At 48.1% G+C, this 25,539-nt stretch overlaps 1 protein-coding gene and 1 long non-coding RNA gene across 3 annotated transcripts in view; one reads left to right on the forward strand and one right to left on the reverse strand.

Moving 5' to 3' along the window:
- Nucleotides 1–3,978, reverse strand: part of ptpn21 (protein tyrosine phosphatase non-receptor type 21) — a 103,883-nt gene extending 99,905 nt beyond the window's left edge. The window contains exons 1-2 of one of the 2 annotated variants that reach the window (XM_038776070.1): nucleotides 3,823–3,940; nucleotides 1,996–2,242 (exon numbers count right to left, since the gene is read on the reverse strand). The gene's annotated coding sequence lies outside the window, so the exon portion shown is untranslated. Of the gene's footprint in view, nucleotides 1–1,995; nucleotides 2,243–3,822 lie in introns of both variants that reach the window. The other variant, XM_038776060.1, reaches the window with a different exon arrangement.
- Nucleotides 3,979–4,055: 77 nt separating this feature from the next.
- On the forward strand, nucleotides 4,056–21,454 carry LOC119952380. The gene is made up of 2 exons (XR_005457843.1): nucleotides 4,056–4,644; nucleotides 21,210–21,454. It is a non-coding gene; the product is annotated as an uncharacterized LOC119952380 (long non-coding RNA).
- Nucleotides 21,455–25,539: the final 4,085 nt, after the last annotated feature.

A 25,539-nucleotide genomic window follows, 5' to 3' on the forward strand; every position in this document is an offset into this window, starting at 1 on the left:
CGACTGCATCACATGTCGCCCTTTCCCTCTAAAGTTAATGGATCCTTTACAAAATTCCAGGATCAGGATACACATCTTTTCCAAAAACTGCTTAATTCTTCCTCGGGCCATATCCTCTGAAGTCAGCCTATTATAGTGTGTAATTATATTGTTTACAGACTAACAGTTTCAGGGTGGAGCTTATTAGCCCCAGCCACATTCCACTTTGAAAGAAGTTTGCTATAATGGGAACACTTGCTTCCGTACTAATTTTCTACTGTGCATTCCATTCACTATTGTGGCTTTTTAGTCAATCTACATGGAAATTATTTGAAATTCAAATAACAGATTAAACATACAAAAGAGCACCCATTGTTAAACTGGATATTAAATCTAATCTCACCTCAAAGGTTAATAAATTAGTGCATGCTCATCACTCAAACATTGTAAACCAAAACATTTTAACACTTTACAGTTACATGTGAAAACACTAAAGCATTGCTATCATGCATTATAGTTCAGCAATCCAATGGCCGTTGGCTACTTTCTGTCTGGGTTCTTCATGAGTAAGTGGGTATGTCTGGGCCAGAAGTGGTAATAAACACTATAGATCCTAACTCTTTGAGCACACTTCAGATTCAAATATGTTCCAGGTATCTGGATCGGGTTATTTTGGCATTATAACTTTAAAAGAATAAGAAAAACTTTTGCCTGCCTCAGAAACCTTCACATTAATGTTTGCTTTCCCCCTGAAAGGATGCATCAAGCCGTCCTGACACAAGGAAAAATTATTGCTAAAATCTTCTTTCAAAGTGAAAGGCTGGAATTAAATTAAGAGCTAAATTAAATCTAAAAGTATGTTATACTACTGGTAACTACAATCAATGCGCATGGTCCTTCATCTGGCACATTTTCATTTGGCCTTTTTAAAATACACAAATAAAATTAGAAAATCATTTCAGCTGCATACCTGAAAGAGCTTTTAAACCAATCATATCCAAATTGTTATCCACAGATACCCCTGTGGGAAGTTTTCTTAAACAGTGGTTCTCTTGGTCAGTGACACTCTATATTAAAAAAGTGGAACTTCTCAGGGTAGCTACAACACCCAACATGTTATTGTCTGCAATACTTTGTGTTAGATGAGATTATCTCCACACCAACCATAGAATTCACAGTGCATGAATTGCTGGTGCAGTATGGCAGTGAGGAAAATGGAAAACAATGACACAGCTTTGTCTGACCCCAGCTTTCATACAGATGAGGTTTGTGATGGTTCCCTTGGAAAGGGTCACAGTTTACATATCGTGGAGTAGACGGAGGTGGTGACAAATTTCTGATAGCAACCAAATTTGATGATAGTCCATACGTTTCATAGTTGAGAGTCAATTGGAAGCAAGGTTGAAAACGGTCACGTACAACAATTGGTGCTGTTCCTTGTACTTGAATTTGCCACCGATTGAAGATGTTTGTGGTGCCTTTCAATGGATGAAAACCACACTAGAACAAGCTCCTTGGCCATTGGGAGGAGGAGGATCCTTGCAACGATCTTCCCTGTGTCAGACAGCCGGGAGACTCCTCTTGATTACAACTGGACTCCCTAGAGCAGGAGGCCGCCATTGGGGCTCATTGAGTCTGCATCAACCCTCCGAAAAAGCACCCTACCTGTGCCCACTCCTCCGCCATATCTCCATAACTCCACCTAGCCTGCACATCTTTGACACCAAAGGGCAATTTAGCATGGACAACCCACCTAAACTGCACATCTCTGAGCTGTGGGAGAAAAACTGAACGTGCGGAGGAAACCCATGTAGACACGGGGAGAAAGTGAAAACTCCAGTCACCCAAGGCTGGAATTGAACCCAGGTCCCTGGTGCTGAGACAGCAGTGCTAACCACGGTGTTATCATACTGCCCTATACAGTCATGGTCACAACATCCTTGAAAGCCCCTGGCATGCACTCTTCCCATTTGCAGGGTATGAGGTTGTGCAGCAGTACCAGCAATGTATCACTACCTTGTTTCAGAATATCAACAGGGATTCCATGTGCTCAGAGGGCTTTGCCGTTTTTCAGCTGTCGAATAGCTTCTTCAAATTCACTCCGTACAGGTAAAGCACCAAGACTAAATTGGACAGCGTATTGAGGAACTGAATCAAAGAGAGTGTTGGTTGAGGATCTCTTCAAAATGTCCTCTCCAGCAAGCAGACAGCCTCCATTGTCCTTGATGAGCTTGTCTTCATGCTTGTCTTTCAACTGAATGGGCTAAAAAGAATGCTTGGGCAATAGTTCATCTTGATAGCACTGAAAAAACTGCGCATTTCATTATGCCTGCAAGTTGCTGGATCCCCACGTTCTAAAAACTGTTCAACCCAAGAGGCCTTCAATCCAAAACAGAAATCACGCCAGTCTCAGTCACTGAGCGTCAGCATGCAGATGACACTAGTTTTAAGATATGTCTTAAAGGAAGCAAGCGATGTGGAGCCACAGAGGGGTGCAGTGAGGGAATTCCAGAGTTTGGGGATGGCACAGCTGCCAATGGAGGAGCAATTATGATTTGGAATGCATTAGAAGCCAGAATTAGAGGAGCCCAGATACTGGAGGGATGTGGCGATCACAGGGATATTTACAGCAGAGTCCCACAGTATATACACATTTTTTCAAAAAGACAATTATATAGCATTTTTGCTTGAAGTTTTTAAAGTGACCATGAAAATTGTATTTGATGTTAAAAGCTCCAATATGAAAAGCTTCAGAGGACAAAAATACTGAACCAATTATTTCAAAAGAAAATTAGATGGGCACGAGGGAAATAAATTTGCAGAGCTACACGGATGGACCAGGGGTCTGGAAAGTTGCTCTCCAGAGAGCTGATATGACCTCAATGGACTAAATGGTCTCCTTCTGTGCCATTATAACTTCTCGCCACGTTAAAGCACTAAAATCTGATTTAAAAACATAGTGGGCTAAATAGCTGGCTTATAATGCAGATCAATGCCAGCAGCACGGGTTCAATTCCCCTACCGGCCTCACAGAACAGGCACTGGAATGTGGCAACTAGGGGCTTTTCACAGTAACTTTATTGAAGCCTACTCGTGACAATAAGCAATTATTATTAAATTGCATACTCTCTTTGTGTGTTCAGTGTGCATATACAAGGATTTTGGGGTCGTCAATGTCAAAAATGTACAGTATTTCATTTCATAGCAACACAGTAGTGTACAAAGTAAAATACTAGTCTAGCCCATCCCAGTTTACAACTTTGTCAAAGGTATGCTGAACGAGGCATTCTTTTAAGGAAAATAATCTTCATTTATTTTGTTAGGTTAGGACAAATACAAAACAAACCCACTCCCAGAAGTAACAGGATCTAACCAAATACAATTTCCTATAGAACACCGGAGGGGAGGCAAAGTAAAAGAAGTTTAGAGAATATGAACAGGTGCGACATTTACAGAGTGTTAAACATACTGACGCCGCATATTTGAGTAGCTGCAAACGCCGCCAAGCATGCAGACAATGCGAGGGCTGAACAACAGCATTCCTGGCGGAGCTCAGCAAGTTTTTGGAGTAATAGAGCAATCAGGAAACCTCAGCCCAAGTGTCACAAATAAACATGTCTCTGCCCAATTTATACAACGCGGTTTGAGCAACACGACCAAGGCATGAAACACCTTTAACCCACCCCCCCCGCCCCAATTCTCGGCCGGGAGGGGGCTCGGTGTTTATCGTTCAGAGGCCGCTCAAGACCACACGAACGTACTGACCAGAGACTAACATCAACACAACCCAGTGTGTGTGTGGAAGAAATAAATGGGTGGGGGGGTTGCCCGCTGTCAGGTTACCTTATTCCAGAAAGATCGCTCCTCGCAGCTGCTCCAAGGGACAATCAGCCGACAGCCGGACACCGCCCCATTCCGGCTATTGTCCCTCCGCGCCGCCCGACTCACCGCAACAACGTGTCCCTCCGCGCCGCCCGACTCACCGCAACAGCAGGGAGGGCCTTCTCCCCATCCGCATCAAGGGCGGACCTTCCACACGGATTCCTCCGCCGCCCTACTTTCACTGCCCATTTGCTTTCCGTTCGCGCGATGTGACCGTTGGCCCATTTCGAAGGGGCTCGTGGACGGTCCAGCAAACGTTTTGTTTTTAAAAAGGTCTCATGCAGTTTTGTTTTTGGCGGACTCCCTCTGTCTGTGTGTGCGCGCGATGGCGTGAGTCCCGGTCTCCCCTATTTGTGAAGTGAGATTGGGAGCTGTGGCGTTGAAGAGTCCATTACCTCAGACAACTGGAATGCAATGTGCAAAGAGAATGCATGGCATGAGACAGCTGGCTTCAGCGGGCTGGCATCGAGCTGCTTGTCAAAACCATCTTCAGCTCGGTTGTTTCCCCCCCCCCCTTGCCCCCACTCATCCTTCGAACCCCAGCTCTTAACCGCCGCCGGCGCGCGTACCAGTTTCCGTGCTTCAGACACAAAAACAAAATGCTGTGTGGGCTGGAAATTTGAAAGAAAACCGCACCAAAAGCTGGAACTAATCTGCAGGTCTAGCCGCATCCGTGGAGGGAGAAACAAGAGTTTGTTTCATGTAGTCTGGAAAATGGTTACTGCCCTAGAAACCCTTATTGACATGCAGTGGCATCAGATGTCACATCATGACAAGCCAAAGGTATTTATCCAAACCGCCCCCTTCTCAGAAAAATCGAAAGAATGCATGTATTATAATTTGCAAGTTACTCCATACACAGTCCATAAAGAGTTTTTTTTTACATATTAACAAAACTCCGGTTTCTATTTTGTCCCAATGTTGTATGTCCTGTCCCAGCATGTGCATTGCATAGAAAACTTCAAAGCGTTCAGGTCATGTTGGACCGTGTGCAGTTGTTCTATTCACCGGTTCCCGGGGTAACATTGCTTCTCTGGGGAATGCTGCTGCCAGTCGGTTACATTTGTTGGCAAACAGTTAACCTTTGGGACTGACGGTTGCGCAAGTTTCACCACATACGATCGAGGTGACAATTTCTCTACACACCTGTTGCCAAATGGGCTACTTGTTGAGTGCACTGAACGTTTGCACGCAGACCGGCTCTCCAACTCTCAATACTGGCAGCTTTATCAAAGTGATTTTTGGCTTTTTGTCACTTCACTTTGCATTTGGTTCTCACTCCTGTTGCTACCTCTGCCTTCAGTAGATTTTTAGCTGTTGGAAGAGTGGTCTAAGTGGGGTAACAGTTCTGGACTGGACTACTTTCCATGCCTTCGGTAGGTGTGTTTCTCCACTCTTAAGATTGCATTGCACTCCTGTACTGAATTTAGTCAATGTTTTGATGATCCCTTTGACAATTGTCCCGCTGCCTCTTTCTTTCCATTTGACTGAGGATAGTGTGGAGATCAGCGCAAACAATAGTGGGGAAAGGGGGCATCCCTGTCTCGTCCCCTGGTGCAGTCTTGAAGATTCAATTCATTCATAAAATGTCTCAATTGTTTATTTGTGAATTGAGGACCATTGTTACTCATCATAGTGTACGAAATGTCATGGTGGTTGAAGTGTGCTTTCAGACCTCATGCTCTCACTGGTAGTCACTGATGTAAGGTGAACTAATTGAAAGTTATCTGAGTTGTAATTGACTGTGATTTCTGGTGGGAAAACCAATGAGAATCCCGTTGGCTGTTCTGACACAGTTCCCATCACAATCCACCCACAATTAGCAATTTTTATGGAGCTTGGGGAGACTGACTGAATTATCCCACTGGAGAACTCTGAAGTGGGGAACTAAAGAAGGGGGAAAGCAAGACCGGCTCCTCAGAGATCGGGATGCCCTTTTTATAGGGAGCCCAAATGTCAATTTTTTTTTTTAATAAACATTTTATTGAGGTATTTTTGTATAGTAACAACAACAAAATAAACAATATACATGAAACCATAAATATAGTGCAAAAGCCATTTACATCTTGTACAGGTCCCTCCCTTATTGACCCCTTACTTTAAACTACTCCCCCCCCCCCCCCCCCCCCCCCCCCCCGTCTGCTGACGATTAATTTCCGGCAACAATGTCGGCGAACGGTTGCCACCTCCGGCTGAACCCTAACAGTGACCCCCTCAAGGCGTACTTGATTTTCTCCAAACAGAGAAAGCTAGCCATGTCCAATAGCCAGGTCTCCGACTTCGGGGGCTTTGAGTCCCTCCATGCTAATAGTATCCGTCTCCGGGCTACCAGGGGAAAAAAGGCCAGAACATCTGCCTCTTTCTCCTCCTGGATTCCCGGGTCTTCCGACACCCCGTAAATCGCCACCTCTGGACTCAGCGCCACCCTTGTTTTTAACACCGTGGACATGATGTCCGCAAACCCCTGCCAAAATCCCCAAAGCTTTGGACATGTCCAAAACATGTGGACATGGTTCGCCGGTCCTCCCGCACATTTTGCGCACCTGTCCTCCACCCCAAAGAATCTGCTCATCTGGGCCACTATCATGTGAGCCCGGTGAACAACCTTAAATTGTATCAGGCTGAGCCTGGCACATGTTGCAGACGTGTTAACTCTATTCAACGTGTCTGCCATCCACTATCTCACCTCTCAGCTCCTCCCACTTGTGCTTCAGCTCCTCGGTCTGCGTCTCCTCTGACCCCATAAGCTCCTTATAAATGTCTGAGACGCTCCCTTCTCCTACCCACCCTCTGGAAACTACCCTGTCCTGAATCCCCCTTAGCAGGAGGAGCGGGAAGGTTGACACCTGTTTACGAAGGAAGTCCCGCACCTGCAGATACCTGAATCCCTTTCCCCTCGCCAACCCAAACTTTTCCTCCAACGCCCTCATACGCGGAAAGCTCCCTTTTATGAACATATCCCCCATCCTCTCAATCCCCGCTCTCCGCCATAACCGGAACCCCCTGTCCATACTCCCCGGGGCAAACCGGTGATTGTCACAGATTGGGGCCCAGACCGATGCTCCCACATGCCGCCTCCACTGGCCCCAAACTCTCAGGGCCGCCACCACTACTGGACTGGTGGAGTACCGTGCCGGCGGGAACGGCAGAGGCGCAGTTACCAACGCCCCCAAACTGGTTCCCTTACATGAAGCTGCCTCCATACGCACCCATACCGATCCCTCCCCAACCACCCACTACCTGACCTTGGCTATATTAGTCGCCCAGAAATAGTTGCTAAAGTTTGGCAGCGCCAGCCCGCCCTCTCCCCGACTCCGCTCAAGCATTACCTTCCTTACCGCGGGGTCTTGCCCGCCCAGACAAAGCTCGTGATCACTCTGTTGACCCACTTAAAAAAGGACCGCGGAATAAAGATGGGGAGACACTGAAATACAGATAGGGGGGAGGACCGTCATCTTCACCGTTTGCACATTCCCAGCCAGAGACAACGGAAGCGGGTCCCATCTCCGAAAAGCATCCTTCATTTGGTCCACCAGCCGGGCCAGATTCAATTTATGCAGCCGGTCCGAAACGTACAGAAGCAGGTCATCCTCATACAGCGAAACCCTGTGCTCCACCCCCCGGACCAGTCCTCTCCAGCCCCTCAAGGCTCTCAGAGCAATTGCCAACAGCTCTATGGCCAGCGCAAACAATAGTGGGGAAAGGGGGCATCCCTGTCTCGTCCCCTGGTGCAGTCTAAAATAGTCCAATGTCCTATTCGTCCGTACACTTGCCTCAGGAGCCTGATACATTTACCTGACCCAGTCAATAAAGCCCTGCCCAAATCAAAACCGTCCCAGTATTTCCCACAGATAGTCCCATTCTACCCAATCAAAAGCCTTTTCTGCATCCATTACGATCACTACCTCCACCTCCCTACCTTTCGGGGGCATCATGTTCACATTTAACAGTCTTCTTACATTGGCCACCAACTACCTGCCCTTAACAAACCCAGTCTGGTCCTCCCCAATAACGTCCGGAACACAATCCTCGATCCTGGAGGGCAAGTTTTTGGCCAGCAACTTGGCATCTACATTCAACAGGGAGATTGGCCTATAGGACCCACACAGCTCCAGGTTCTTGTCCCGCTTAAGAATCAGCGAAATCGTTGCCTGTGACATCGTCGGGGGAAACACCTCTCTTTCCCTTGCCTCATTGAACATCCTCAACAACACAGGCCCCGATATCCCCGAGAACGTTTTCTAAAACTCCACTGGGTACCCGTCCGGACCCGGGGCCTTACCCGCCTGCATGGCCTTCAAGTCCTCCACTATCTCTTCCAGCCCGATTGGGGCCCGCAGCCCTTCTACCCGCTTCCCGACCATCTTTGGGGAATTCAGCCCCTCCAAGAATTGCCTCATCCGCTCCAGACCCGTAGGGGGTTCCGACCTGTACAGCCTGCTGTAGAAATCCCTAAACGCCTTATTCACCCCTACTGAATCACCAACCAGGCTCCCATCTCCGTCCTTTACTTTCCCTATCTCCCTAGCTGCCTCCCTCTTCCTAAGCTGCTGTGCAAGCATTCTGCCGGCCTTCTGTCCATGTTCATAGATCGGCCTTCACCTTTCTCAGCTGCTCCACCGCCCTTCCTGTGGTCAGCAAGCTAAACTCCGCCTGTAACCTCCGCTGTTCCCTTAAAAGCCCTGCCTCTGAGGTCTCCGCATACCTCCTATCAATCTGTAGTATCTCCATTACTAGTCGGTCCGTCTCTGTCCGATCCACCTTCTCCCTATGGGCTTGGATCGAGATCAGCTGCCCCCTGACCACCGCCTTCAGTGCTTCCCACACCACCGCAGCTGATATTTCCCCTGTGTCATTGACCAGCAGGTAGCTCTGAATACATTTCCTCAGCCGCTCACACACCCCTTCATCCGCCAAAAGTCCCACATCCAACCTCCAATGTGGGCGCTGGTTACTGTCTTTACTAACCTGCAGGTCAACCCAGTGCGGAGCATGATCTGAGATTGTAATCACCGAGTAACCAAATGTCAAAGTTAAGGTGAACACTTACACCCCCCACTCACAGACACGTTACCCCACGCAGATGTAGGCAACACTCCCAACCCTCGACCCTGGAGGGGCAACCTCTCTCACATCACTAAATGCACTCATCACCCGCTCCCACACCACACAGGCATGAAGGTGACCCGGCACCACCCCCACCCATCAATCCTTGTCGGTATCGGGGCATCGCAATCTCCTGAGTGAGCATGCACTGCTGTGGCGTCGCTGAGAGCCACCCCACCTACCTTTAAGATCTCCCTCTCTTTCAGGACCCCCCTCATGCACCCACTTCAGGCCCTCCCTTCAAGCTCACCCCCTCATTTCCCCCCTGTTCAGTCTCCCCTCTTCATGTCCTTCAGGCCTCCTCCATACATGCCCCCTCTTCAGGCCTCCATATTCTATGGTCCCCCTCTTTGGCACTGCCCTTTGCACCATGACACTGTCACAGGCTGGGACTGCCCATGGCACCAAAATAGTGCCAACATGGCACTGCCAGGGTGCCAGAGCAGCACTGCCAGGGTTCCTGGTTGGCATTACCAGTGTTCTGGCCAGTCCCCGACCACCCGCAGGATTTGCGCCAGCCACACTCTGCGCCGGCGGGAACAGTAAATCCTGGAAGACAAACTCTGTCCTCGAATGGGTCGCACATGTTTAAATGTGTTTTAAGAGTAATTTAAATATGCCAGTCTGGTTCACGTCCAGCAAGGACATGATCCAAATCCCAGGAATAGTGCGATGGCACCTGGTACAGCACCGAGAGAGAATCGCACCCTCTACCTCTGATTAGATCATCCTTCAGTTGTCTAAACTCTCAAGATTCATCTGGATGTATCAGTACAGTCACATACTGATCAATTTTCTTCCTCTCTTAGTGCTTCCCCATCATTGATAAAAGACTTACTACACTTAATTCATAGAATCCCTACAGTGCAGAAGGAGGCCGAGTCTGCACCAGTCCTCTGACAGAGCAGCCTTTCTAGGTCCACTTCCCTGCTCTATTCCCATAACCCCACCTAACCTGCACATCGTCAGACACTAAGGGGCAATTTTACCATGGCCAATCCACCTAACCTGCATATCTTTGGACTGTGGGAGGAAACCGGAGCACCACGCAGGCATGGGAAGAACATGCAAACTCCACACAGTTACCCAAAGCCAGAATTGAACCCGGGACCCTGGCGCTGTGATGCAGCAGTGCTAGGCGCTGTGCCAATATGCAGCCCTGTTGTTCAGGTTCCTTATTCAGCTCTGTGACAGTCTCATCATTTTTCCATTGAGACTGGAAGAATTGCCAGTTCGCTCTTAAATCTCCCATCCTCTCCATAGGAGCAGGTATTGGAATAATCAAAGCCAGCTGTCAATGTCCGTACAAAGTTGCAGACCGACATTTTATTTATTTTTAATCTGCTGGCTCTCTGCCAGCTATAAAAACTGATTCAATTCCAATTGCGCACCTCTGACTCCATGGGTGGAATTTCTGCTCCCGCCACAGTCAATGGTTCGCCACATTTTCCAGCCGACCCCCTCTGTTACAGGGCCATACAATTCAGCCCCATGTTCCATGTTGTCTGCAAAATGGTTACTACCTTAAAACCTTTATTTACATATGACATCAGTGATGACATCATCATGAGTCTGGCAAGTCACAATGTACAAAGGTATTTATCCAAACAGACCTAATGTTGATAATCGTTCATCACAACAGTGAAGGTTATAGAACACTTTAAGATTAAGTTTTGGTTTGTAACTGCAAAGGCTTTGGTGGGGATTTGTCACTACAGATTTCTCTGGAGTGCACTGTACATTTTAATCTTCATAATCATTTTTATGACTAACCAGTAAGGTTATGGCAAAGTATTTTGTTTGCCCTGACATCTATTTGAGTCACTCAGTGGCAAATTTTGCTTTATAACGCTTCTGTGAAGCACCTTGGGACATTTTGTACGTTAACGGAGCAATATAAATATATGTTGTCAGTAAACTGTGATGAATGTAAGAAATTGATATAGATTATATTTCATATATGTGGAAGAAATGTTATTAAAAACCCTGGTTTACAATACAAACCGGCATTGTATCTGCTAAAGCTGTACTTACAGTGTCATAAAAAAGTGAGGTGATCATTCATTTCAACCACTTACTTGGTTAATTTATGAGAGATCGTATTTAGTCCTAGCTAAGCAGGTCATGGAACTTATAATAATAATAATCTTTATTGTCACAAGTAGGCTTCCATTAACACTGCAATGAAGTTACTGTGAAAAGCCCCTAGTCTTCACTTTCCGGCGCCTGTGCGGGTACACAGAGGGAGAATTCAGAATGTCCAAATTACCTGACAGCATGTCTTTTGGGAGTTGTGCGAAGAAACCGGAGCACCGCAGGAAACCCACGCTAATGTGATACAGTGAGAACGTGCAGACTCCACACAGACAGTGACCCAAGCTGGGAATCAAACCTGGAGCTGTGAGGCAACAGTGCTAACCACTGTGCTACCGTGCCACCTTAGTGGGATACAGATTATGTAATTAATGGGAGGAGCCAGTTTGCCTGGGCTCAAAACAACTAAATCCCAAAGGATGAATGGTATTTTTCCTTCAAATCCTCACAGAGGATTATGAGGCACTGACAGTTATTATTTGGGAGTCAGTGGACACTGAGGAGGTATTATGGGATTAGAAATAGGCAAAACAATTGCCATATTTTAAAAAGGTGACAAAGTAGGGCGGCATGGTGATGTAGTGGTTAGCACTGCTGCCTCATGGCGCCAAGGACCCAGGTTCAAACCCAGCCCTGGGTCACGTCCAAAGAACAAAGAAAAGTACAGCACAGGAACAGGCCCTCTTCTACACTTCCTGGGTTCGTATCCCTCTATTTCCATCCTATTCATGTATTTGTCAAGATGCCCCTTAAATGTCACTATCGTCCCTGCTTCCACCACCTCCTCCAGGAGTGAGTTCCAGGTACCCACTACCCTCTGTGTAAAAAAACTTGCCTCGTACATCTCCTCTAAACCTTGCCCCTCGTACCTTAAACCTATGCCCCCTAGTAATTGACCCCTCTACCCTGGGAAAAAGTCCGTGAGGAGTTTGCACATTCTCCCCATGTCTGCGGCGGTCTCAGCCCCACAACCCAAAGATGTACTGGTAGGTGGATTGGCCACACTAGATTGGCCACACTTAATTTAAAAAAAAGAATTGGGAACTCTAAATTGATATTAAGAAAAGGTGACAAAGTAGGCATAGACAACTAGTCTTATCTCCATTCCATATAAAGCAATTGGGGATCATCAGTATGACAATTAGCAACAGTCAACATGGACCCAGAGTGGTAATATCCTAACTAACTAACCTCCATGACTTCTTCAAGGAAGAGACATTCCGAGTAGACTGGGGAAGCTCAAGTAAATTAAGTTGGTTAACTTTCAAAAGGCTTTTGATAAATTTTAATGTGGTATTCTTAAGTAAATGGTATGGAAGTGTCATGGTTTTGTTCCAGGAATAATAATCCAGGGAATGTGAGATTAAAATCTACTATGGTGGTTTGAGGATTTGAATTCATTTTTTAAAAATTGGACAATGAAAATCTAGTTCACAAATGTAATTCCTGATCTTAAGATGAAGACAAGGTCGTTGATAAAGCAGCTGAAGGTAGCTGAGCTGAGGATATTTCTCTGAAGAATTTCTGCAATACTATCCTGGGGCTGTGATTACTTGCCTTTTCCAACAAGAACCATTTTGTTCAGTTTATCTAATGGATAATGGGGAAAGTATGCGGACTTTCCATACTCCAATGATGATTTTGAAGGAGTCCATGGTGCACATGCTGATCTTGATGCAAAAGCTGGAGTCATGGTATAAAGTTTTGAAGATGTTCATATACCACTCTGGGATACTATAATGTCTAATGATGTACCAGAGTGTCTACCAATAGGCGCAATCAAAACCTTCTTGAATTCGATGAAATTGTTAAGAAGTAGCCTCTACTACATTAAGTTTTGCTCCGTAATATTCCTGAGTGCAAAGATCTGCTTTGCATGATCTGTCACCCTGGAAACCTGTCTGTTCTTCACAAAGGATACCGCCTACTTCTGCTTTCAATCTGTTGAGGAGCACTGTACTGAGAACTTTATCTGGTATTGACAGTAGTGTTATGCACCTCCAGCTTTTGTAGTTGCTAAGGTTCCCTTTCTTTGGTAGCTTGATGATTACTCTTCACTTCCAGTCCTCCTCGGTCCATATCTTGTTTAACAGGTCCCCGAGTGCTGTTGGTGATGGTGTAATGGATCTGCTGTATCTTGTCAATCCCAGTTTTATGTTTTTAAGGCTCTTGAAGGCTCTTTGGACCTCTGATATGACAATTTCTCTCAGGTTGACATTGGGCTGTTGAGGTACAGTGCTTTATTCAAACATGAACATGGAGCTGAGATTTGGCTGGTCAAGGATCTCCCAAATATGTAACACCCACCTAGCCTCCTGCTCCTCGTCTTGCTGCCCTTGCCCTTGATTGGTACAATGGTGTAGCTTCTTGCACCAGTCTGTTTCCTTATGATCCTGTACAATGCTTTGGAGTTGTTCCAATTTGCTGCTTCTTGTGCCCGCCTGCCTTTTAGCTCGATACACCCTAAGTGAGCAGCACGGTAGCATAGTGATTTGCACTATGGCTTCATAGCGTCAGGGTCCCAGGTTTGATTCTCGGCTTGGGTCACTGTCTGTGCAGAGTCTGCACGTTCTCCACATGTCAGGGTGCTCCAGTTTGCTCCCACAAGTCCCAAAAGACGTGCTATTAGGTAATTTGGACATTCTGAATTCACCCTCTGTGTACACGTAAAGGCACCGGAATGTGGCCACTCGGGGCTTTTCACAGTAACTTCATTGCAGTGTTAATGTAAGCCTACTGGTGACAGTAAAGCTTTTTTTTAAATTGTCTTTTCTACAGCTCTTCTTCAAAGCTTTATCCAGTCTTCCGTACTACTCATCATTTTCTCGTCTTTGCTCTGTTTTTCTTTTCCTGATGATCCCTCTTGATCTTCACCAGCTGTCTTTCATCAGTCAACTTCTACATTGGATCAGGGATCCATTGGTCTTTAGTGCTTCTTCTCCTCTGCCCGATGGTGACTCCTTCACTCTCCGTCAACCCTCTTTTGAAGATTTCCCATTGTTCTGCAATGTTGCCCAACCTCAGTAGTACTTTAAAATTGTTGGAGAGGACCAGCCAGAAATCAACCAACATGTCCTTATCCTTCAGTTTCTCCAGTGCAAATGACCATTGTGACTTTGTGGTTGTTGCCTTCTTCAGCTTCAGATGGATTTTGCCTAACACAAGATGATGGTCCGATCCTACATCAGCACCGTGACAAATCCATACGCCATTTAGGAATTTTCTCTATCTGTTGCTGGTGCATATATCTTATTCAGGGTGTTATCATCGGGAGATCTCCATGATGTTTGGGCATGTCCTCATGTTTGAAGAAGGCATTCCCAATGCTGAGGACATTGCTGTTGCAGAAGGCTCGCTGTTTTCATTGAGCATGCTTGCTGATCCATGGGGTCTGATCATACTGTTCAGTATGATCAGCCTCAGCCTTTTCCTTTTCATCATGAGGACGACTTTGCCATTCCATGGCAATGCCACTTATTGACGCACCTGGTTTTCACAGATAACATAGCCTTACTGACCAAAGAATCACATGCATTCCAAGACATGAGCAACAGTCTTGAGAGTAGCAGTGCCAAGGTTGGTTTATGTATCAGCTGCCAGAAGACTAAGATAGGATCACCGAATGGCAACAAGCTCTGCCATCACCATTGGGCAACAGAACATTGAGGACATTAACCACTTCCCCTATCCAGGAAGAGATCAACATTGGCACAAGACCAGAAAAGCCAGCAGCTCCACATGGTCTGGGCATCGATCTCCATTAACACAGTCATGAAGCTGTGACTCTACATGACCAACATAGTAACAACTGCAATCTATGTCAGCGAGACATAGAAAAGAAGAGCAAAGAGCAGCAACTTGGACATCTTTCACCAATGTTGTCTACATAAGATCCTGGGCAGCATATAGAGAGACTGCATCATTATTAAAGAGGACCGGTCAGAGGTGCCTGTGGGACATTGTGAAGGAGAGATGACTGAGGCTGGCAGGACAAATATTTCGACTCCCATATGTACTGCCATAAAGACAGTTGAATGTATTCCACCAAATGGAAGAAGAAAACCTGGTGAAGTATATTCAATAGGTTAGAGTGAAAGAGATTGTGTAGACCGGGACCTGTGGTGTAGTCCTGCAGCCCATTGTTCCATATGGGACCGGAGGAATCACATCTAGAGGTTTTGTGGGACAGTGGGTAGCGTCCCTGCCTCTGATTCTGAAGCTCCGGGTTCAAGTCCCACCCCAGGACTTGATGGTGTTCATAATGCGGGCAAGCAGGTGAGTGTGTCAACCTGCAAATCCTTCAAAACATGCCAATGGCTAGTGGTAAAAGCAGGAGAGATTCCTGGTCAGCCATGCTTCATGTGGAGTGGTGCCCCTCAAGCTATAAGCCCTGGTGACAAACTAGCGATCTGTTCTGGGATTTACTAGCTATGGAAACAGACAAAAGTCTGCCTTAGTGCACCACTAGGTGCGAGAAGAGAATTGGAATTACTATATTGCACCTACAGAATAAGAAAATTTGGTTGATTTAATTTTGCTCAAAACAAATCACTAATGTTAACTATATTGGTATGTAGGAGAAATTGTGTCACTTTGAAGTGATAATATTCAGAGAAAACTTTGTTAACATTCAATGTAGTCATTTCCATAAGAGGGGTGACAATCCCAGGCTACGGAGGTATTCAGGTCAAAGCCTCCATGTACATGGGCAATGTTGCCGTCATCTGCTCAGATCTGCTGTCATCTGACTGATGAGCGTCTGCAACCAATTAAAATTGCCCTCAGGAGCCAAAGTAAATCATGGCAAGAGCGAGGTCATATTCCTGGGGAACTGGGTCAACCAATTCCTCAGGTCAGACTGCCTGAAGGTGCAACAATATGGTTCGGAGGTATGGCATGTGCACCAAAAACTGGAAGGAATGTGTAGCCATGGTTAAACAAAAACGTAGCATGCGAGAACAATGCTCCCTTTCATTTGCAGGTAAGAATCTGGTCATCAGTTGTGAGGCACTCTTGGTGGTTCTGTGGCACAGGTCCGGCCCATACCCCACTTCTATGCCATGGTGATTACTTGAGCTATCTTTCACTTTGTCTGGGAATTGAAGTGTGTCCACAGGGACACAACTCACAACTGTCTATATGGGTGGGGGAGGGGGAGGCACAAGAATATATGCAATGTAGCCCACATACTGATGGACACCTTTGGGTGTGCCTGCGTCAGGCTATACATAGAACCTTGGTACAGTATGCAAATTTCAAGTGTCACTGCATGCTGAGGTTCTATTTATCATCAGTCTGGCTGCATTCACGTGGCATACTTAATCCAGTTGAATTGTACCGTACTACCTGTCGCTTCATGGCAAAGTTTATGCAGAAAAACACATTTAACCCCAAGTCCATCAGGCAATGCTCCACACGTAATAACCTTGAGGCCCAGCAGGAAAAGGTCATGGTGGATCCTGTCGGGTGGTTCCCTGAGCAGACTCCCAAAAGTTAATTTGCAGAATGCATCATTGCCAGAACTTTCAAACAAGCACCAAGACGTAGTTTGGCTGGTGGTGAGAAAGGCGCTATCCGTCAGATCCATGCTACGTGCTTGGAGTCTCACCCCCCTCCCCCCTTCTGGATGCTGTCCTTGAGAAGGCTGTGGTAGAGAAGAGACCATCACCTTAATGGAATGTGCCTTTCAAAGAAGGTGTGGAAAGAGATGCAGAGGTTTGTGACGCAGGACTCTGCTCTGCGGGCTGTTGTTCCAATCTCAGTCGAGACCAAAACATTTCAAAACAAAAAAAATCCAAACTCAAGAGTTATTTACTGAAAGTATAAAGCCACAAGATTCCTCAGTTTGAAACAAAATAGTTTTTACCTAAAAACAGTCAAACACAGGAAACACTGAACTGTCTTATCTCCTGTCCTCTAAAGCCTAGAACAAACATAAATTAAGCATGAATTAGCAATGAAATTGTGATTGATTTTGTACTATGAATTACACATTAAATGGTGGACAAAATTCAGGTAAATCTTATATGAATTGGCTCAGCAGTTCACACAGTATATATGTCATCACCAATCTCAGTCACAAAGTCCTTCAAAGTTCTCTCTTTCTCACAGAGTTTCAGCTCCTCCTAGGAATTTAGTGGCCAGAGAGGAGTCCAAAACAAGAGGCGTAAAGAAACTTATTACAATGTAAATTATATACACAGTACACTGCAGGTCCCAGCCGGGACTAATGCTCGGCTCCCATCTAGGCTGGTTTTTATGACAGCGTCCATTACACCGCTGGAGAACCCCTGCCCTTCAGCAAGGAAGCTCATATTCCACAAGGTTCACTGGGAGGCTAATTGGTCTGTCCCTGTACATCTCATGCACGTTATAACATCATCACCCCCCCCCGCCCCCCCTCCCCGCCCGCCCAGTCTGAAGACCGGTCTGAGGAAGGTGGAGCAGGTAGGCACCTGCTCTTTTTCGCCCGTGGTTGTGCCTCTTGTGCTGGTGGAACCGGATCAGGAGGCATATTTCTGGATGGTGAATGTAGTTTCCTTGCCGATCACTGTGGCACTACTGGCTGCTGCTCTCCGGCTTGTTCACCATCAGAAACGTCCGATGCCGGGCAGCACAGTCTCACAGTGGTTAGCACTGCTGCCTCACAACACTGAGGACCTGGGTTTGATCCCGGCCCTGGGTCACTGTCAGTGTGGAGTTTACACATTCTCCCCATGTCTATGTGGGTCTCACCTCCACAGCCGAAAAAGATGTGCAGGGTAAGTGAAGTGGCTACGTTGAATTGCCCCTTAATTGGAAAAAAACTGAATTGGGACTCTAAATTTTTTTCTTAAAAAAACTCCGTTGCTTAGGTCGCCATGTCAGAGTTCCCAAACTCCCACATCTCTGTGTCGGGTCCCCCACAAGGTAATGCCCTTGAATGCATTGGTGCTGGGGCTGTCTGATTTGAAACTGGTTCCTCTCTAGGTGTTTCCATAGAGCTGGTCTCTGAAGTTTCGATTGTAAACCGCGTCACCTGGTCTGAACTGTCTGGTCCACGTCCGCCTGTCTGGGCAAGCCCCTGTTGCCTCCCCCCTGACTGTAGCGTACTTTCCCGCCAATATCTGGGAATGTTAGGCTGAAGGGGGTCCAGAGTCTTCGACCATTAAAAGTTCTTCCGGCAGTTCTTTCCACCATTTTATGCTGGTCACAGCAGGTGGGGTGGTACGGTGACAAAATAAAAATCTGGCCAGCTGTGTGTTGAGAAACCCCAAAGCCTCTTTTGAAAGTTTGCACTGCCCTTTTGGCCAGCCCATTCGAAGTTGGGTGGTACAGGGTCATGCAGATGAGCCACACCCCATTTGCCTTCTTGAAATCCCCGAATGTTTCACTAGTAAAAGGCGAGCCATTGTCCGTGAATAAGATCTCCGGGATATCATGTATACTAAATGAGTGTCGCAGTTTTTCAATCATCACCTTCGAAGTAGTGGACAACATCCTGTGGACCTCTAGACACTTTGAATGAGCGTCCACAATAATGATAAACATGGAGCCCTAGAAGGGATCGGCAGAGTCAGTGCTCAAACTTATATTCATATGCCGTTATTAAGAGGGCTGCTGCGGTGGGTGGGCTAACCTTTTCCTCCTTGAAGTCCCAACAATGGTTTTTGGTCTGTCAGTATCGTAAAATGACTTCCACACATAATGGAACTTTGATGACTGCAAAAAACCATGGCCAGACCTTCATTTTCAATTTCTGCGTAGTTTCTCTCTGCTGAGGCCACTGTCCTGGAGGCGAAAGCAATTGGCCGTTTTCTACTATCATCCATATGGTGTGACAACACAGCGCCAATGCCGTACACTGAGGCATCACACGTGACTATCAGTGGTTTGGCAGGATTGTAGTGCATTAGCAGGCCTGATAAAGTCAATTGCCTTTTTACTAGAGTAAATGCCTCTCCCTGTGGCTCTCTCCATGCCCATGGCCTTTTTTTTTCCAGCAGGGGGACTAGCAAGGTTATGAGTCCAGGAATGAGCGCATCTCAGTTGTGTTCTCCAGCATGGGGGTCTGTTGAGTTACTCTCGCCTTCTCTTACAGGGTGTAGTCCATCCCAGTCTACGCAATACACCAAGTAAATTACCTCCCTGGCAAGGAAGACTCCTCTTTCTTGAGGTGGACCCCCAATTCTGAAAAATGGCAGTGCACCTCGCCCAAGTTGCTTAAGTGTTCTCACTCCGTAGTACCCGTGACCAATACATTATCCAAATAAACCGCCATAAGTGGCAGCCCCCTCAGAATGTTTTCCATGACGCGTTGATAAAGGGCACAGGCCGATGACACACCAAAGGGCAATCTAGTATACTCATAAGGCCCCTATAGGTAATTATGGTTACGTATTGACTGGACTCAGGGTCTAATTCCTATTCGAGATATGCATGACTCATTTCAAGCTTTGTAAAGGAATGACCTCCAGCCAATTTCACATACAAATCTTCAATTTGCGGCATTGGAAATCTGTCCAATTGGGAGGCCCTATTCACTGCTAATTTATAGTTGCGCAAAGTCGAATAGTTTTAAGGACGGGGACTACTGGTGCTACTGTGCCAGCAAGCAATAAAAGGTGCGGGCTCAAGGTTAACGTCTACCACGGGTGGGGCGCGGGTTTGTTTGCGGCCCTGTGGCTTTTGCTCCCTGCAGCTTCTCTGGCCGCATGCCCCACCTCGTCTAAGGTCTCCCTAGCACAGTGGTTAGCATCGTTGCTTCACAGCGCCAGGGTCCTGGGTTCGATTCCTGCTTGGGTCATTGTCTGTGCAGTGTCTGCATGTTCTTCCCATGTGTGCATGGATTTCCTCCGGGTGCTCCGGTTTCCTCCCACAAGTCCCGAAAGAGGTGCTTGTTAGGTGAATTGGATATTCTGAATTCTCCCTCAGTGTACCCGAACATGCGCCGGAGTGTTGCAATTTGGGGATTTTTACAGTAACCTCATTGCAGTGTTAATGTAAGCTCACTTGTGACACTAATAAAGATTATTATTATTATGGATTCGAGAGGCGTAGTGGATTGCCTAGCTAACTGTCTTAGATCCATAGACCTGGCTTTGGCGGTGTTCACCCCAGGTCAGGGGTCCGAGAGTTCCCATTCTGGGGGTGCCGTATTCCAGGAGGGGCACCTCCCACACTGTTCATTTCCATCCCTTGGAGTTCTTGTACTCCCTTTTCTGCACTTTCTCATGAAAAAGAATGGTTTGGCCCATAACCTCCTTTGGGTCGCCATATTGTTCATGCCACAAACCAATCCATCCCACAGCATCTCGGGAAGGGAAGGCCTATAATAACAAAATTCATCTAGCTTCCTCAAACGCATTAAGAGCTCTGTACCAGACTCCATTAGGGTCCTCTCAGCCAAATTGAAATGGTACTGTTGCATCATGATTGGTGGCTTGGGGTCATAATGGTTTGCCACCAGGGCTGCGGGGTATGTGAGGCTTTTTGTTACGCTGAAGGTGGGGGCTCCATTGGCAGTCAGAAGTATCACTGTCTGTCACTCATCACCACTTATAGCATACGTTCTGCGTATTGCATCCAAACTTCTATGCTTGCATCAAACACATTGAGCGTCCCAAAGAGTGGCATTTTGAAAACAGTGCAAACCTTATCCTGGTAGTGAAATAGGAGATAACCGTTCTCTCAACAGTTAGCAGTGCCGACTGTAGCTCCACTTTTACCCTTGTGGAATCAATAATAAACTGTTTCTTAGTGAATTACATGGATCTGCGGGGCAAAATAGTGGATGTAGCTGAAACAAAAATGTGCTTTCTGTAAACTGCAGTAACCACCCAAGGGCAGGTGGGGAGATAAGATATGCAAACAAAGGATTGAAAATACTCATTTTCTGTTGGTCTGCATTCCCTGTTTTCTATTGGCTAGAAATACTGTCCTTCCATTGGTTTAAAATGAAAGTTTAACTGTGATATTATCGGTGTGTTGACATGCAAATAAGGGATTAGAAGACTGTAAGCCAATTGGTTGAAAATCTTATAATAATAATAATCTTTATTGTCATAAGTAGGCTTGCATTAATGCCTAGTCGCCACATTCCAGCGCCTGTTCGTGTACATGTAGAGAGAATTTAGAATGTCCAAATTACCTAACAGCATGTCTTTCAGGGCTTGTGGAAGGAAACCGGAGCACCTGGAGGAAACCCACGCAGTCACGGGAGAACATGCAGACTCCGCACAGACAGTGACCCAAGCCGGGAATCTGGGACCTTGGCACTGTGAAGCAACAGTGTTAACCACTGTGCTACCATGCCGTACCATATTACTGTTTTGCAGAATTCAGACGGAACACTGAAGTGAATTCCACTGTCTTGTCCTCCTTGTGCACAAGCCAATAAAGTTTGATCAGAGTACTCGCCGTGCCTACTTGTTAATTTCCACACCCTCGTTGCCAATTTAATGACCACAGAGCAATCCAAAACGAGAAGCGTAAAGAGGCTTATTTTATTGCAAAGCAAACTATACATACAGTACACTCCAGGTCCCAGCCAGAACTACTCATGCTTGGCTCCCATCTGGGCTGGCTTTTATGACAGAGTCCATTACTCTGCCAATGTGCTCCAGACCCTCAGCAGGGAAGCTAGTATTCTAAGAGGCTCACAGGGAGGCTTATTGGTCTGTCCCTGTATGTCTCATGCAGGTTATAATGAGGATTTAGGCTGATTCCCAGTTGACAGCAGTGCACAATGAACCTGAGTTCCATGGGCATGATCGTCACCGAAATGGGATATGTCTGCAGAACCTCCTCAGCTCTGCTTACATTGGTCTGGATGGGGCAGATCCATTAATGTTATCTTCAAGTAGCAGGAGCAGCTATATATTTGCCTATTCTTAGTTTCTAGATCTAGTCTCCCTCTTCTTCAACTTGCCTGACTGCATCACTGGGATCTTCATCTGATCTTAGATGCCTCTGTGTCTCTTTTCCATGTTTTCAACCTCCTCAGAAATTTCCGTTTCAAATCTGTTTCACTCTTAGTTTCCTTAGTCTGATGGGTTATATGGTGAATGAATTCACCATAATGCATGCATGATACTGTAACCTGTGACCTATGACCCGGAAGTGGTGATATGAACTGCTTCCAGGTACTATACTGTAACCCCGTATGGTTCCGCCCTCACCGGCGCCATATATAGACCTGTGGGCGGCATTCATCTGTATTTCTGACTCTGGCTAGGCAGGTTCATGACTAATAAAGCCTACCATTCACTCGCTTTCTCTGCCTCTCTGTGAATTGAAGGTATATCAATTTATTAGTCATCGACAGCACTATGGAAGCCGCTCTAAAGCCAGACAGGCTCGAACTCGACGCCCGCACGTCCGATGCTAAGGAAATATTCAAACATTGGCTCCGATGCTTTGAGGCCTATCTCGACTCCTCCACAACGCCTCCCTCAGACCCTCAAGGTGTGACTCCTCCATACTCGGGTGAGCCATCGAATCTCAGTAATGATCGAGAAAGCAGCCACGTACGAGGCGGCGGTCGCAACTCTCAAGGCACACTTCGTGAAGCCTGTAAATGAGGTGTTCGCCCGAAACCTCCTCACTACTCGCTGTCAACACGCTGGAGAATCACTGGGTGTGTACCTCGAAACCCTGACCCTACTCGCGAGGAACTGCAACTATCGAGATGTGACGGCAGAGGAACACATGAACTCACAGATCCAGGACATCTACGTGGCGGGCGTCTGCTCGAATTATATCAGGCAGCGCCTGCTGGAAAATGGGACCTCCGACCTGCAGGACACGGTAAAGCTAGAGACCTCGCTAGAGGTGGCCTACCAGAACCTCAGCGCGTTCCCCACGGGCCTGGCGAACCCCTCGTGGATGCCCTCGTCGCTCGGACCCGACTACGTCGCAGGCCTGTGCCACTCGTCTGCCAGCCCAGCCCGGGGAACATCAGTGCTACTTCTGCGGCCAGGGTCAACACCCCCGGCAGCGCTGCCCAGCCCACACAGCGACGTGTAGCAATTGTGGGGAAAAGGGGCACTTCGCTAGAGTGTGTCTGGACCGGCCTAAGGCCCAGAAATTGAAAACGCACCAGGCCGGACCCATGGACTCGCAGCTCCACAGACCCCGCAATGCGGTTGCGTGACTGCCCGGAACGCCCCTGTCATATGCGTCATCGGCATCGTGCGAATCGTGGAGGCCGCCATCTTGGTCGCCTGCACCAACACCGACCGACACGTGCGACTCATGGGGGCCACCATCTGGCAACCGGCCCCGGTACTGACCAACACGTGCGACCGATGGGGGCGGCCATCTTGGTCACCAACTTCACCTCACCCCGACACGTGCGACTCATGGGGGCCGCCATCTTGTGACTCCACAGACCACACAGACTACCTTCAGCTGGGCGCAGTCACTCTCGACCAGTCGCAGCCAAAACAGCTGAAGAACTCCATGATGGTCGTCAGGGTCAACGGGCACGAGACCCCCTGTTGTTTTGACTCCGGGAGCACGGAAAGCTTTTGTGGTGGGATGATTAGCATAGCTGCCTGCCATTGGTGCAGAACACCGGCTTACCATTGGCCCTGGTCGGTCATGTGCCTCTCGACCGGTTGGTTGAGACCAGTCATGTGACGGCTCCCCGATTGGTCGAGAGGCTGAGTTCACCCCGCCTCCAGGGCGGGGTATAAATACCCTGTACTCCCGGCGGTCGTCCTTCTACTGTAATCGACCGCAGGGCTTAACATCTAGTATATTAAAGCCATACTTTTGTTCAGCAACTCGTCTCGCGTTCAATTGATGGTACAAGAATTTAATATACTAGAAATTTGAAGATGAAGCTCCGGATCAAGCCCGACTGCCTCCGCATCAGCCCGCAAACTCCAAACGCATCGGAAGTCTTCAAGCATTGGCTGGCGTGTTTCGATAGCTATCTGGCGACCGCAAGCAGCCCCCCCACCATGGCACAGAAACTTCATATTCTCTATTCCAGCGTGGGCATGGCGGCCTAGGCGATGATAGAGGAAGAAAAGGAATATGACGTGGCCATGGATACGCTAAAAGGACAATTTCTTAAGCCGGTAAACCGAGTGTACGCCCGACATCTGCTGGCTACCAGACAACAGTTCCCCGGTGAGTCCTTAGATGATTTTTACCGGGCCCTCGCTGTTCTGGGGAGGAATTGCGCCTGCCTCCATGTTTCAGCCACTGAGCACATGGAACTTTTAATCAGAGATGCTTACGTGGCTGGGATGCAGTCCGCCGCTATCCGCCAGCGGCTGCTGGAAAAAGATGACCTCAGCCTAACTGAGGCACGGACTCTCTCCACCTCCCTGGAGGTCGCCGACTTAAACGCCCGTGCCTATGACCCCAGCCGCGCTGCAGCACCCTGGGCCTCCTGGCACGCTTCCCCACCGCCATCCGCCGCTCCCGACCCCCCTCAGGCCTGCGCCGCGGGACGCCCCGACAAGTCCGCGGGGCCCCGCTGCTATTTCTGTGGGCTTGCCAAACACCCCCGCCCGCGCTGCCCGGCCCGTTCCGTCCTTTGTAAGAGCTGCGGGAAGAGCTGCCATTTTTCGACGGTCTGCCAGGCCAAATCGGTCGCTGCTGTGCCGCGCAGCGACCGGGGATCTCCTCCTCCGGGCCCTTCCAGCGCACTGCGTCAATCTCCCCCCCCCCCCCCCGGGCCCCTGCATCCGGCCTGCGCGCCTCTCTGCCCCCGCTCTCAGCCGCTCCGATCGGCCCGCCGGCACCGCTAACCCCGCCCCCAGAAACCACGAGGGTCCTGCGAGCGCCGCCATCTTGGGCCCCGGACGCCATGTGCGGGTCCTGGGCACCGCCATCTATGGGCCCCGACTCCACGTGCGGGTCCTGGGCGCCGCCATCTTGGGGCCCCGACCCCACGTGCGGGTCCTGGGCGCCGCCATCCTGGACTGGCACACAAGGTCCTGCCAGCACCCACTCGGCCGACGAGGACGACTATGGATCTTCTCCACAGCTCGCGGCCATTCAGCTCAACCAGTCACGTCCACGCACGCTCGACAAGACGACAACGCAAATCCACCTCAGCGGGCACGAGACGGACTGCCTGCTGGACTCCGGGAGCACGGAAAGCTTCATACACCCTGACACAGTAAGGCGCTGCGCGCTCCCTGTCCACCCTGTAAAACACAAAATTGGGTTAGCCTCAGGTTCGCACTCCGTCCGCATCACCGGGTGCTGCATCGCGGACCTCACAGTCCAGGGGAAGGTTTTTAAAAGTTATAAACTCCTTATCCTCCCCGACCTTTGCGCACCGGCACTCCTAGGACTGGACTTCCAGTGCAGAGCTTGACCTTCCAATTCGGCGGCCCTATACCCCCCCTCACTGTCTGCAGCCTCGCATCCCTCAAACTGGACCCCCCCCCTCCTTGTTTGCTAATCTCACCCCCGATTGCAAACCCGTCGCGACCCGGAGCAGACGGTACAGCGCCCAGGACCGGACCTTCATCA

Source organism: Scyliorhinus canicula, chromosome 2 (assembly GCF_902713615.1).
Source record: "Scyliorhinus canicula chromosome 2, sScyCan1.1, whole genome shotgun sequence".
Lineage (NCBI taxonomy): Eukaryota > Metazoa > Chordata > Chondrichthyes > Carcharhiniformes > Scyliorhinidae > Scyliorhinus > Scyliorhinus canicula.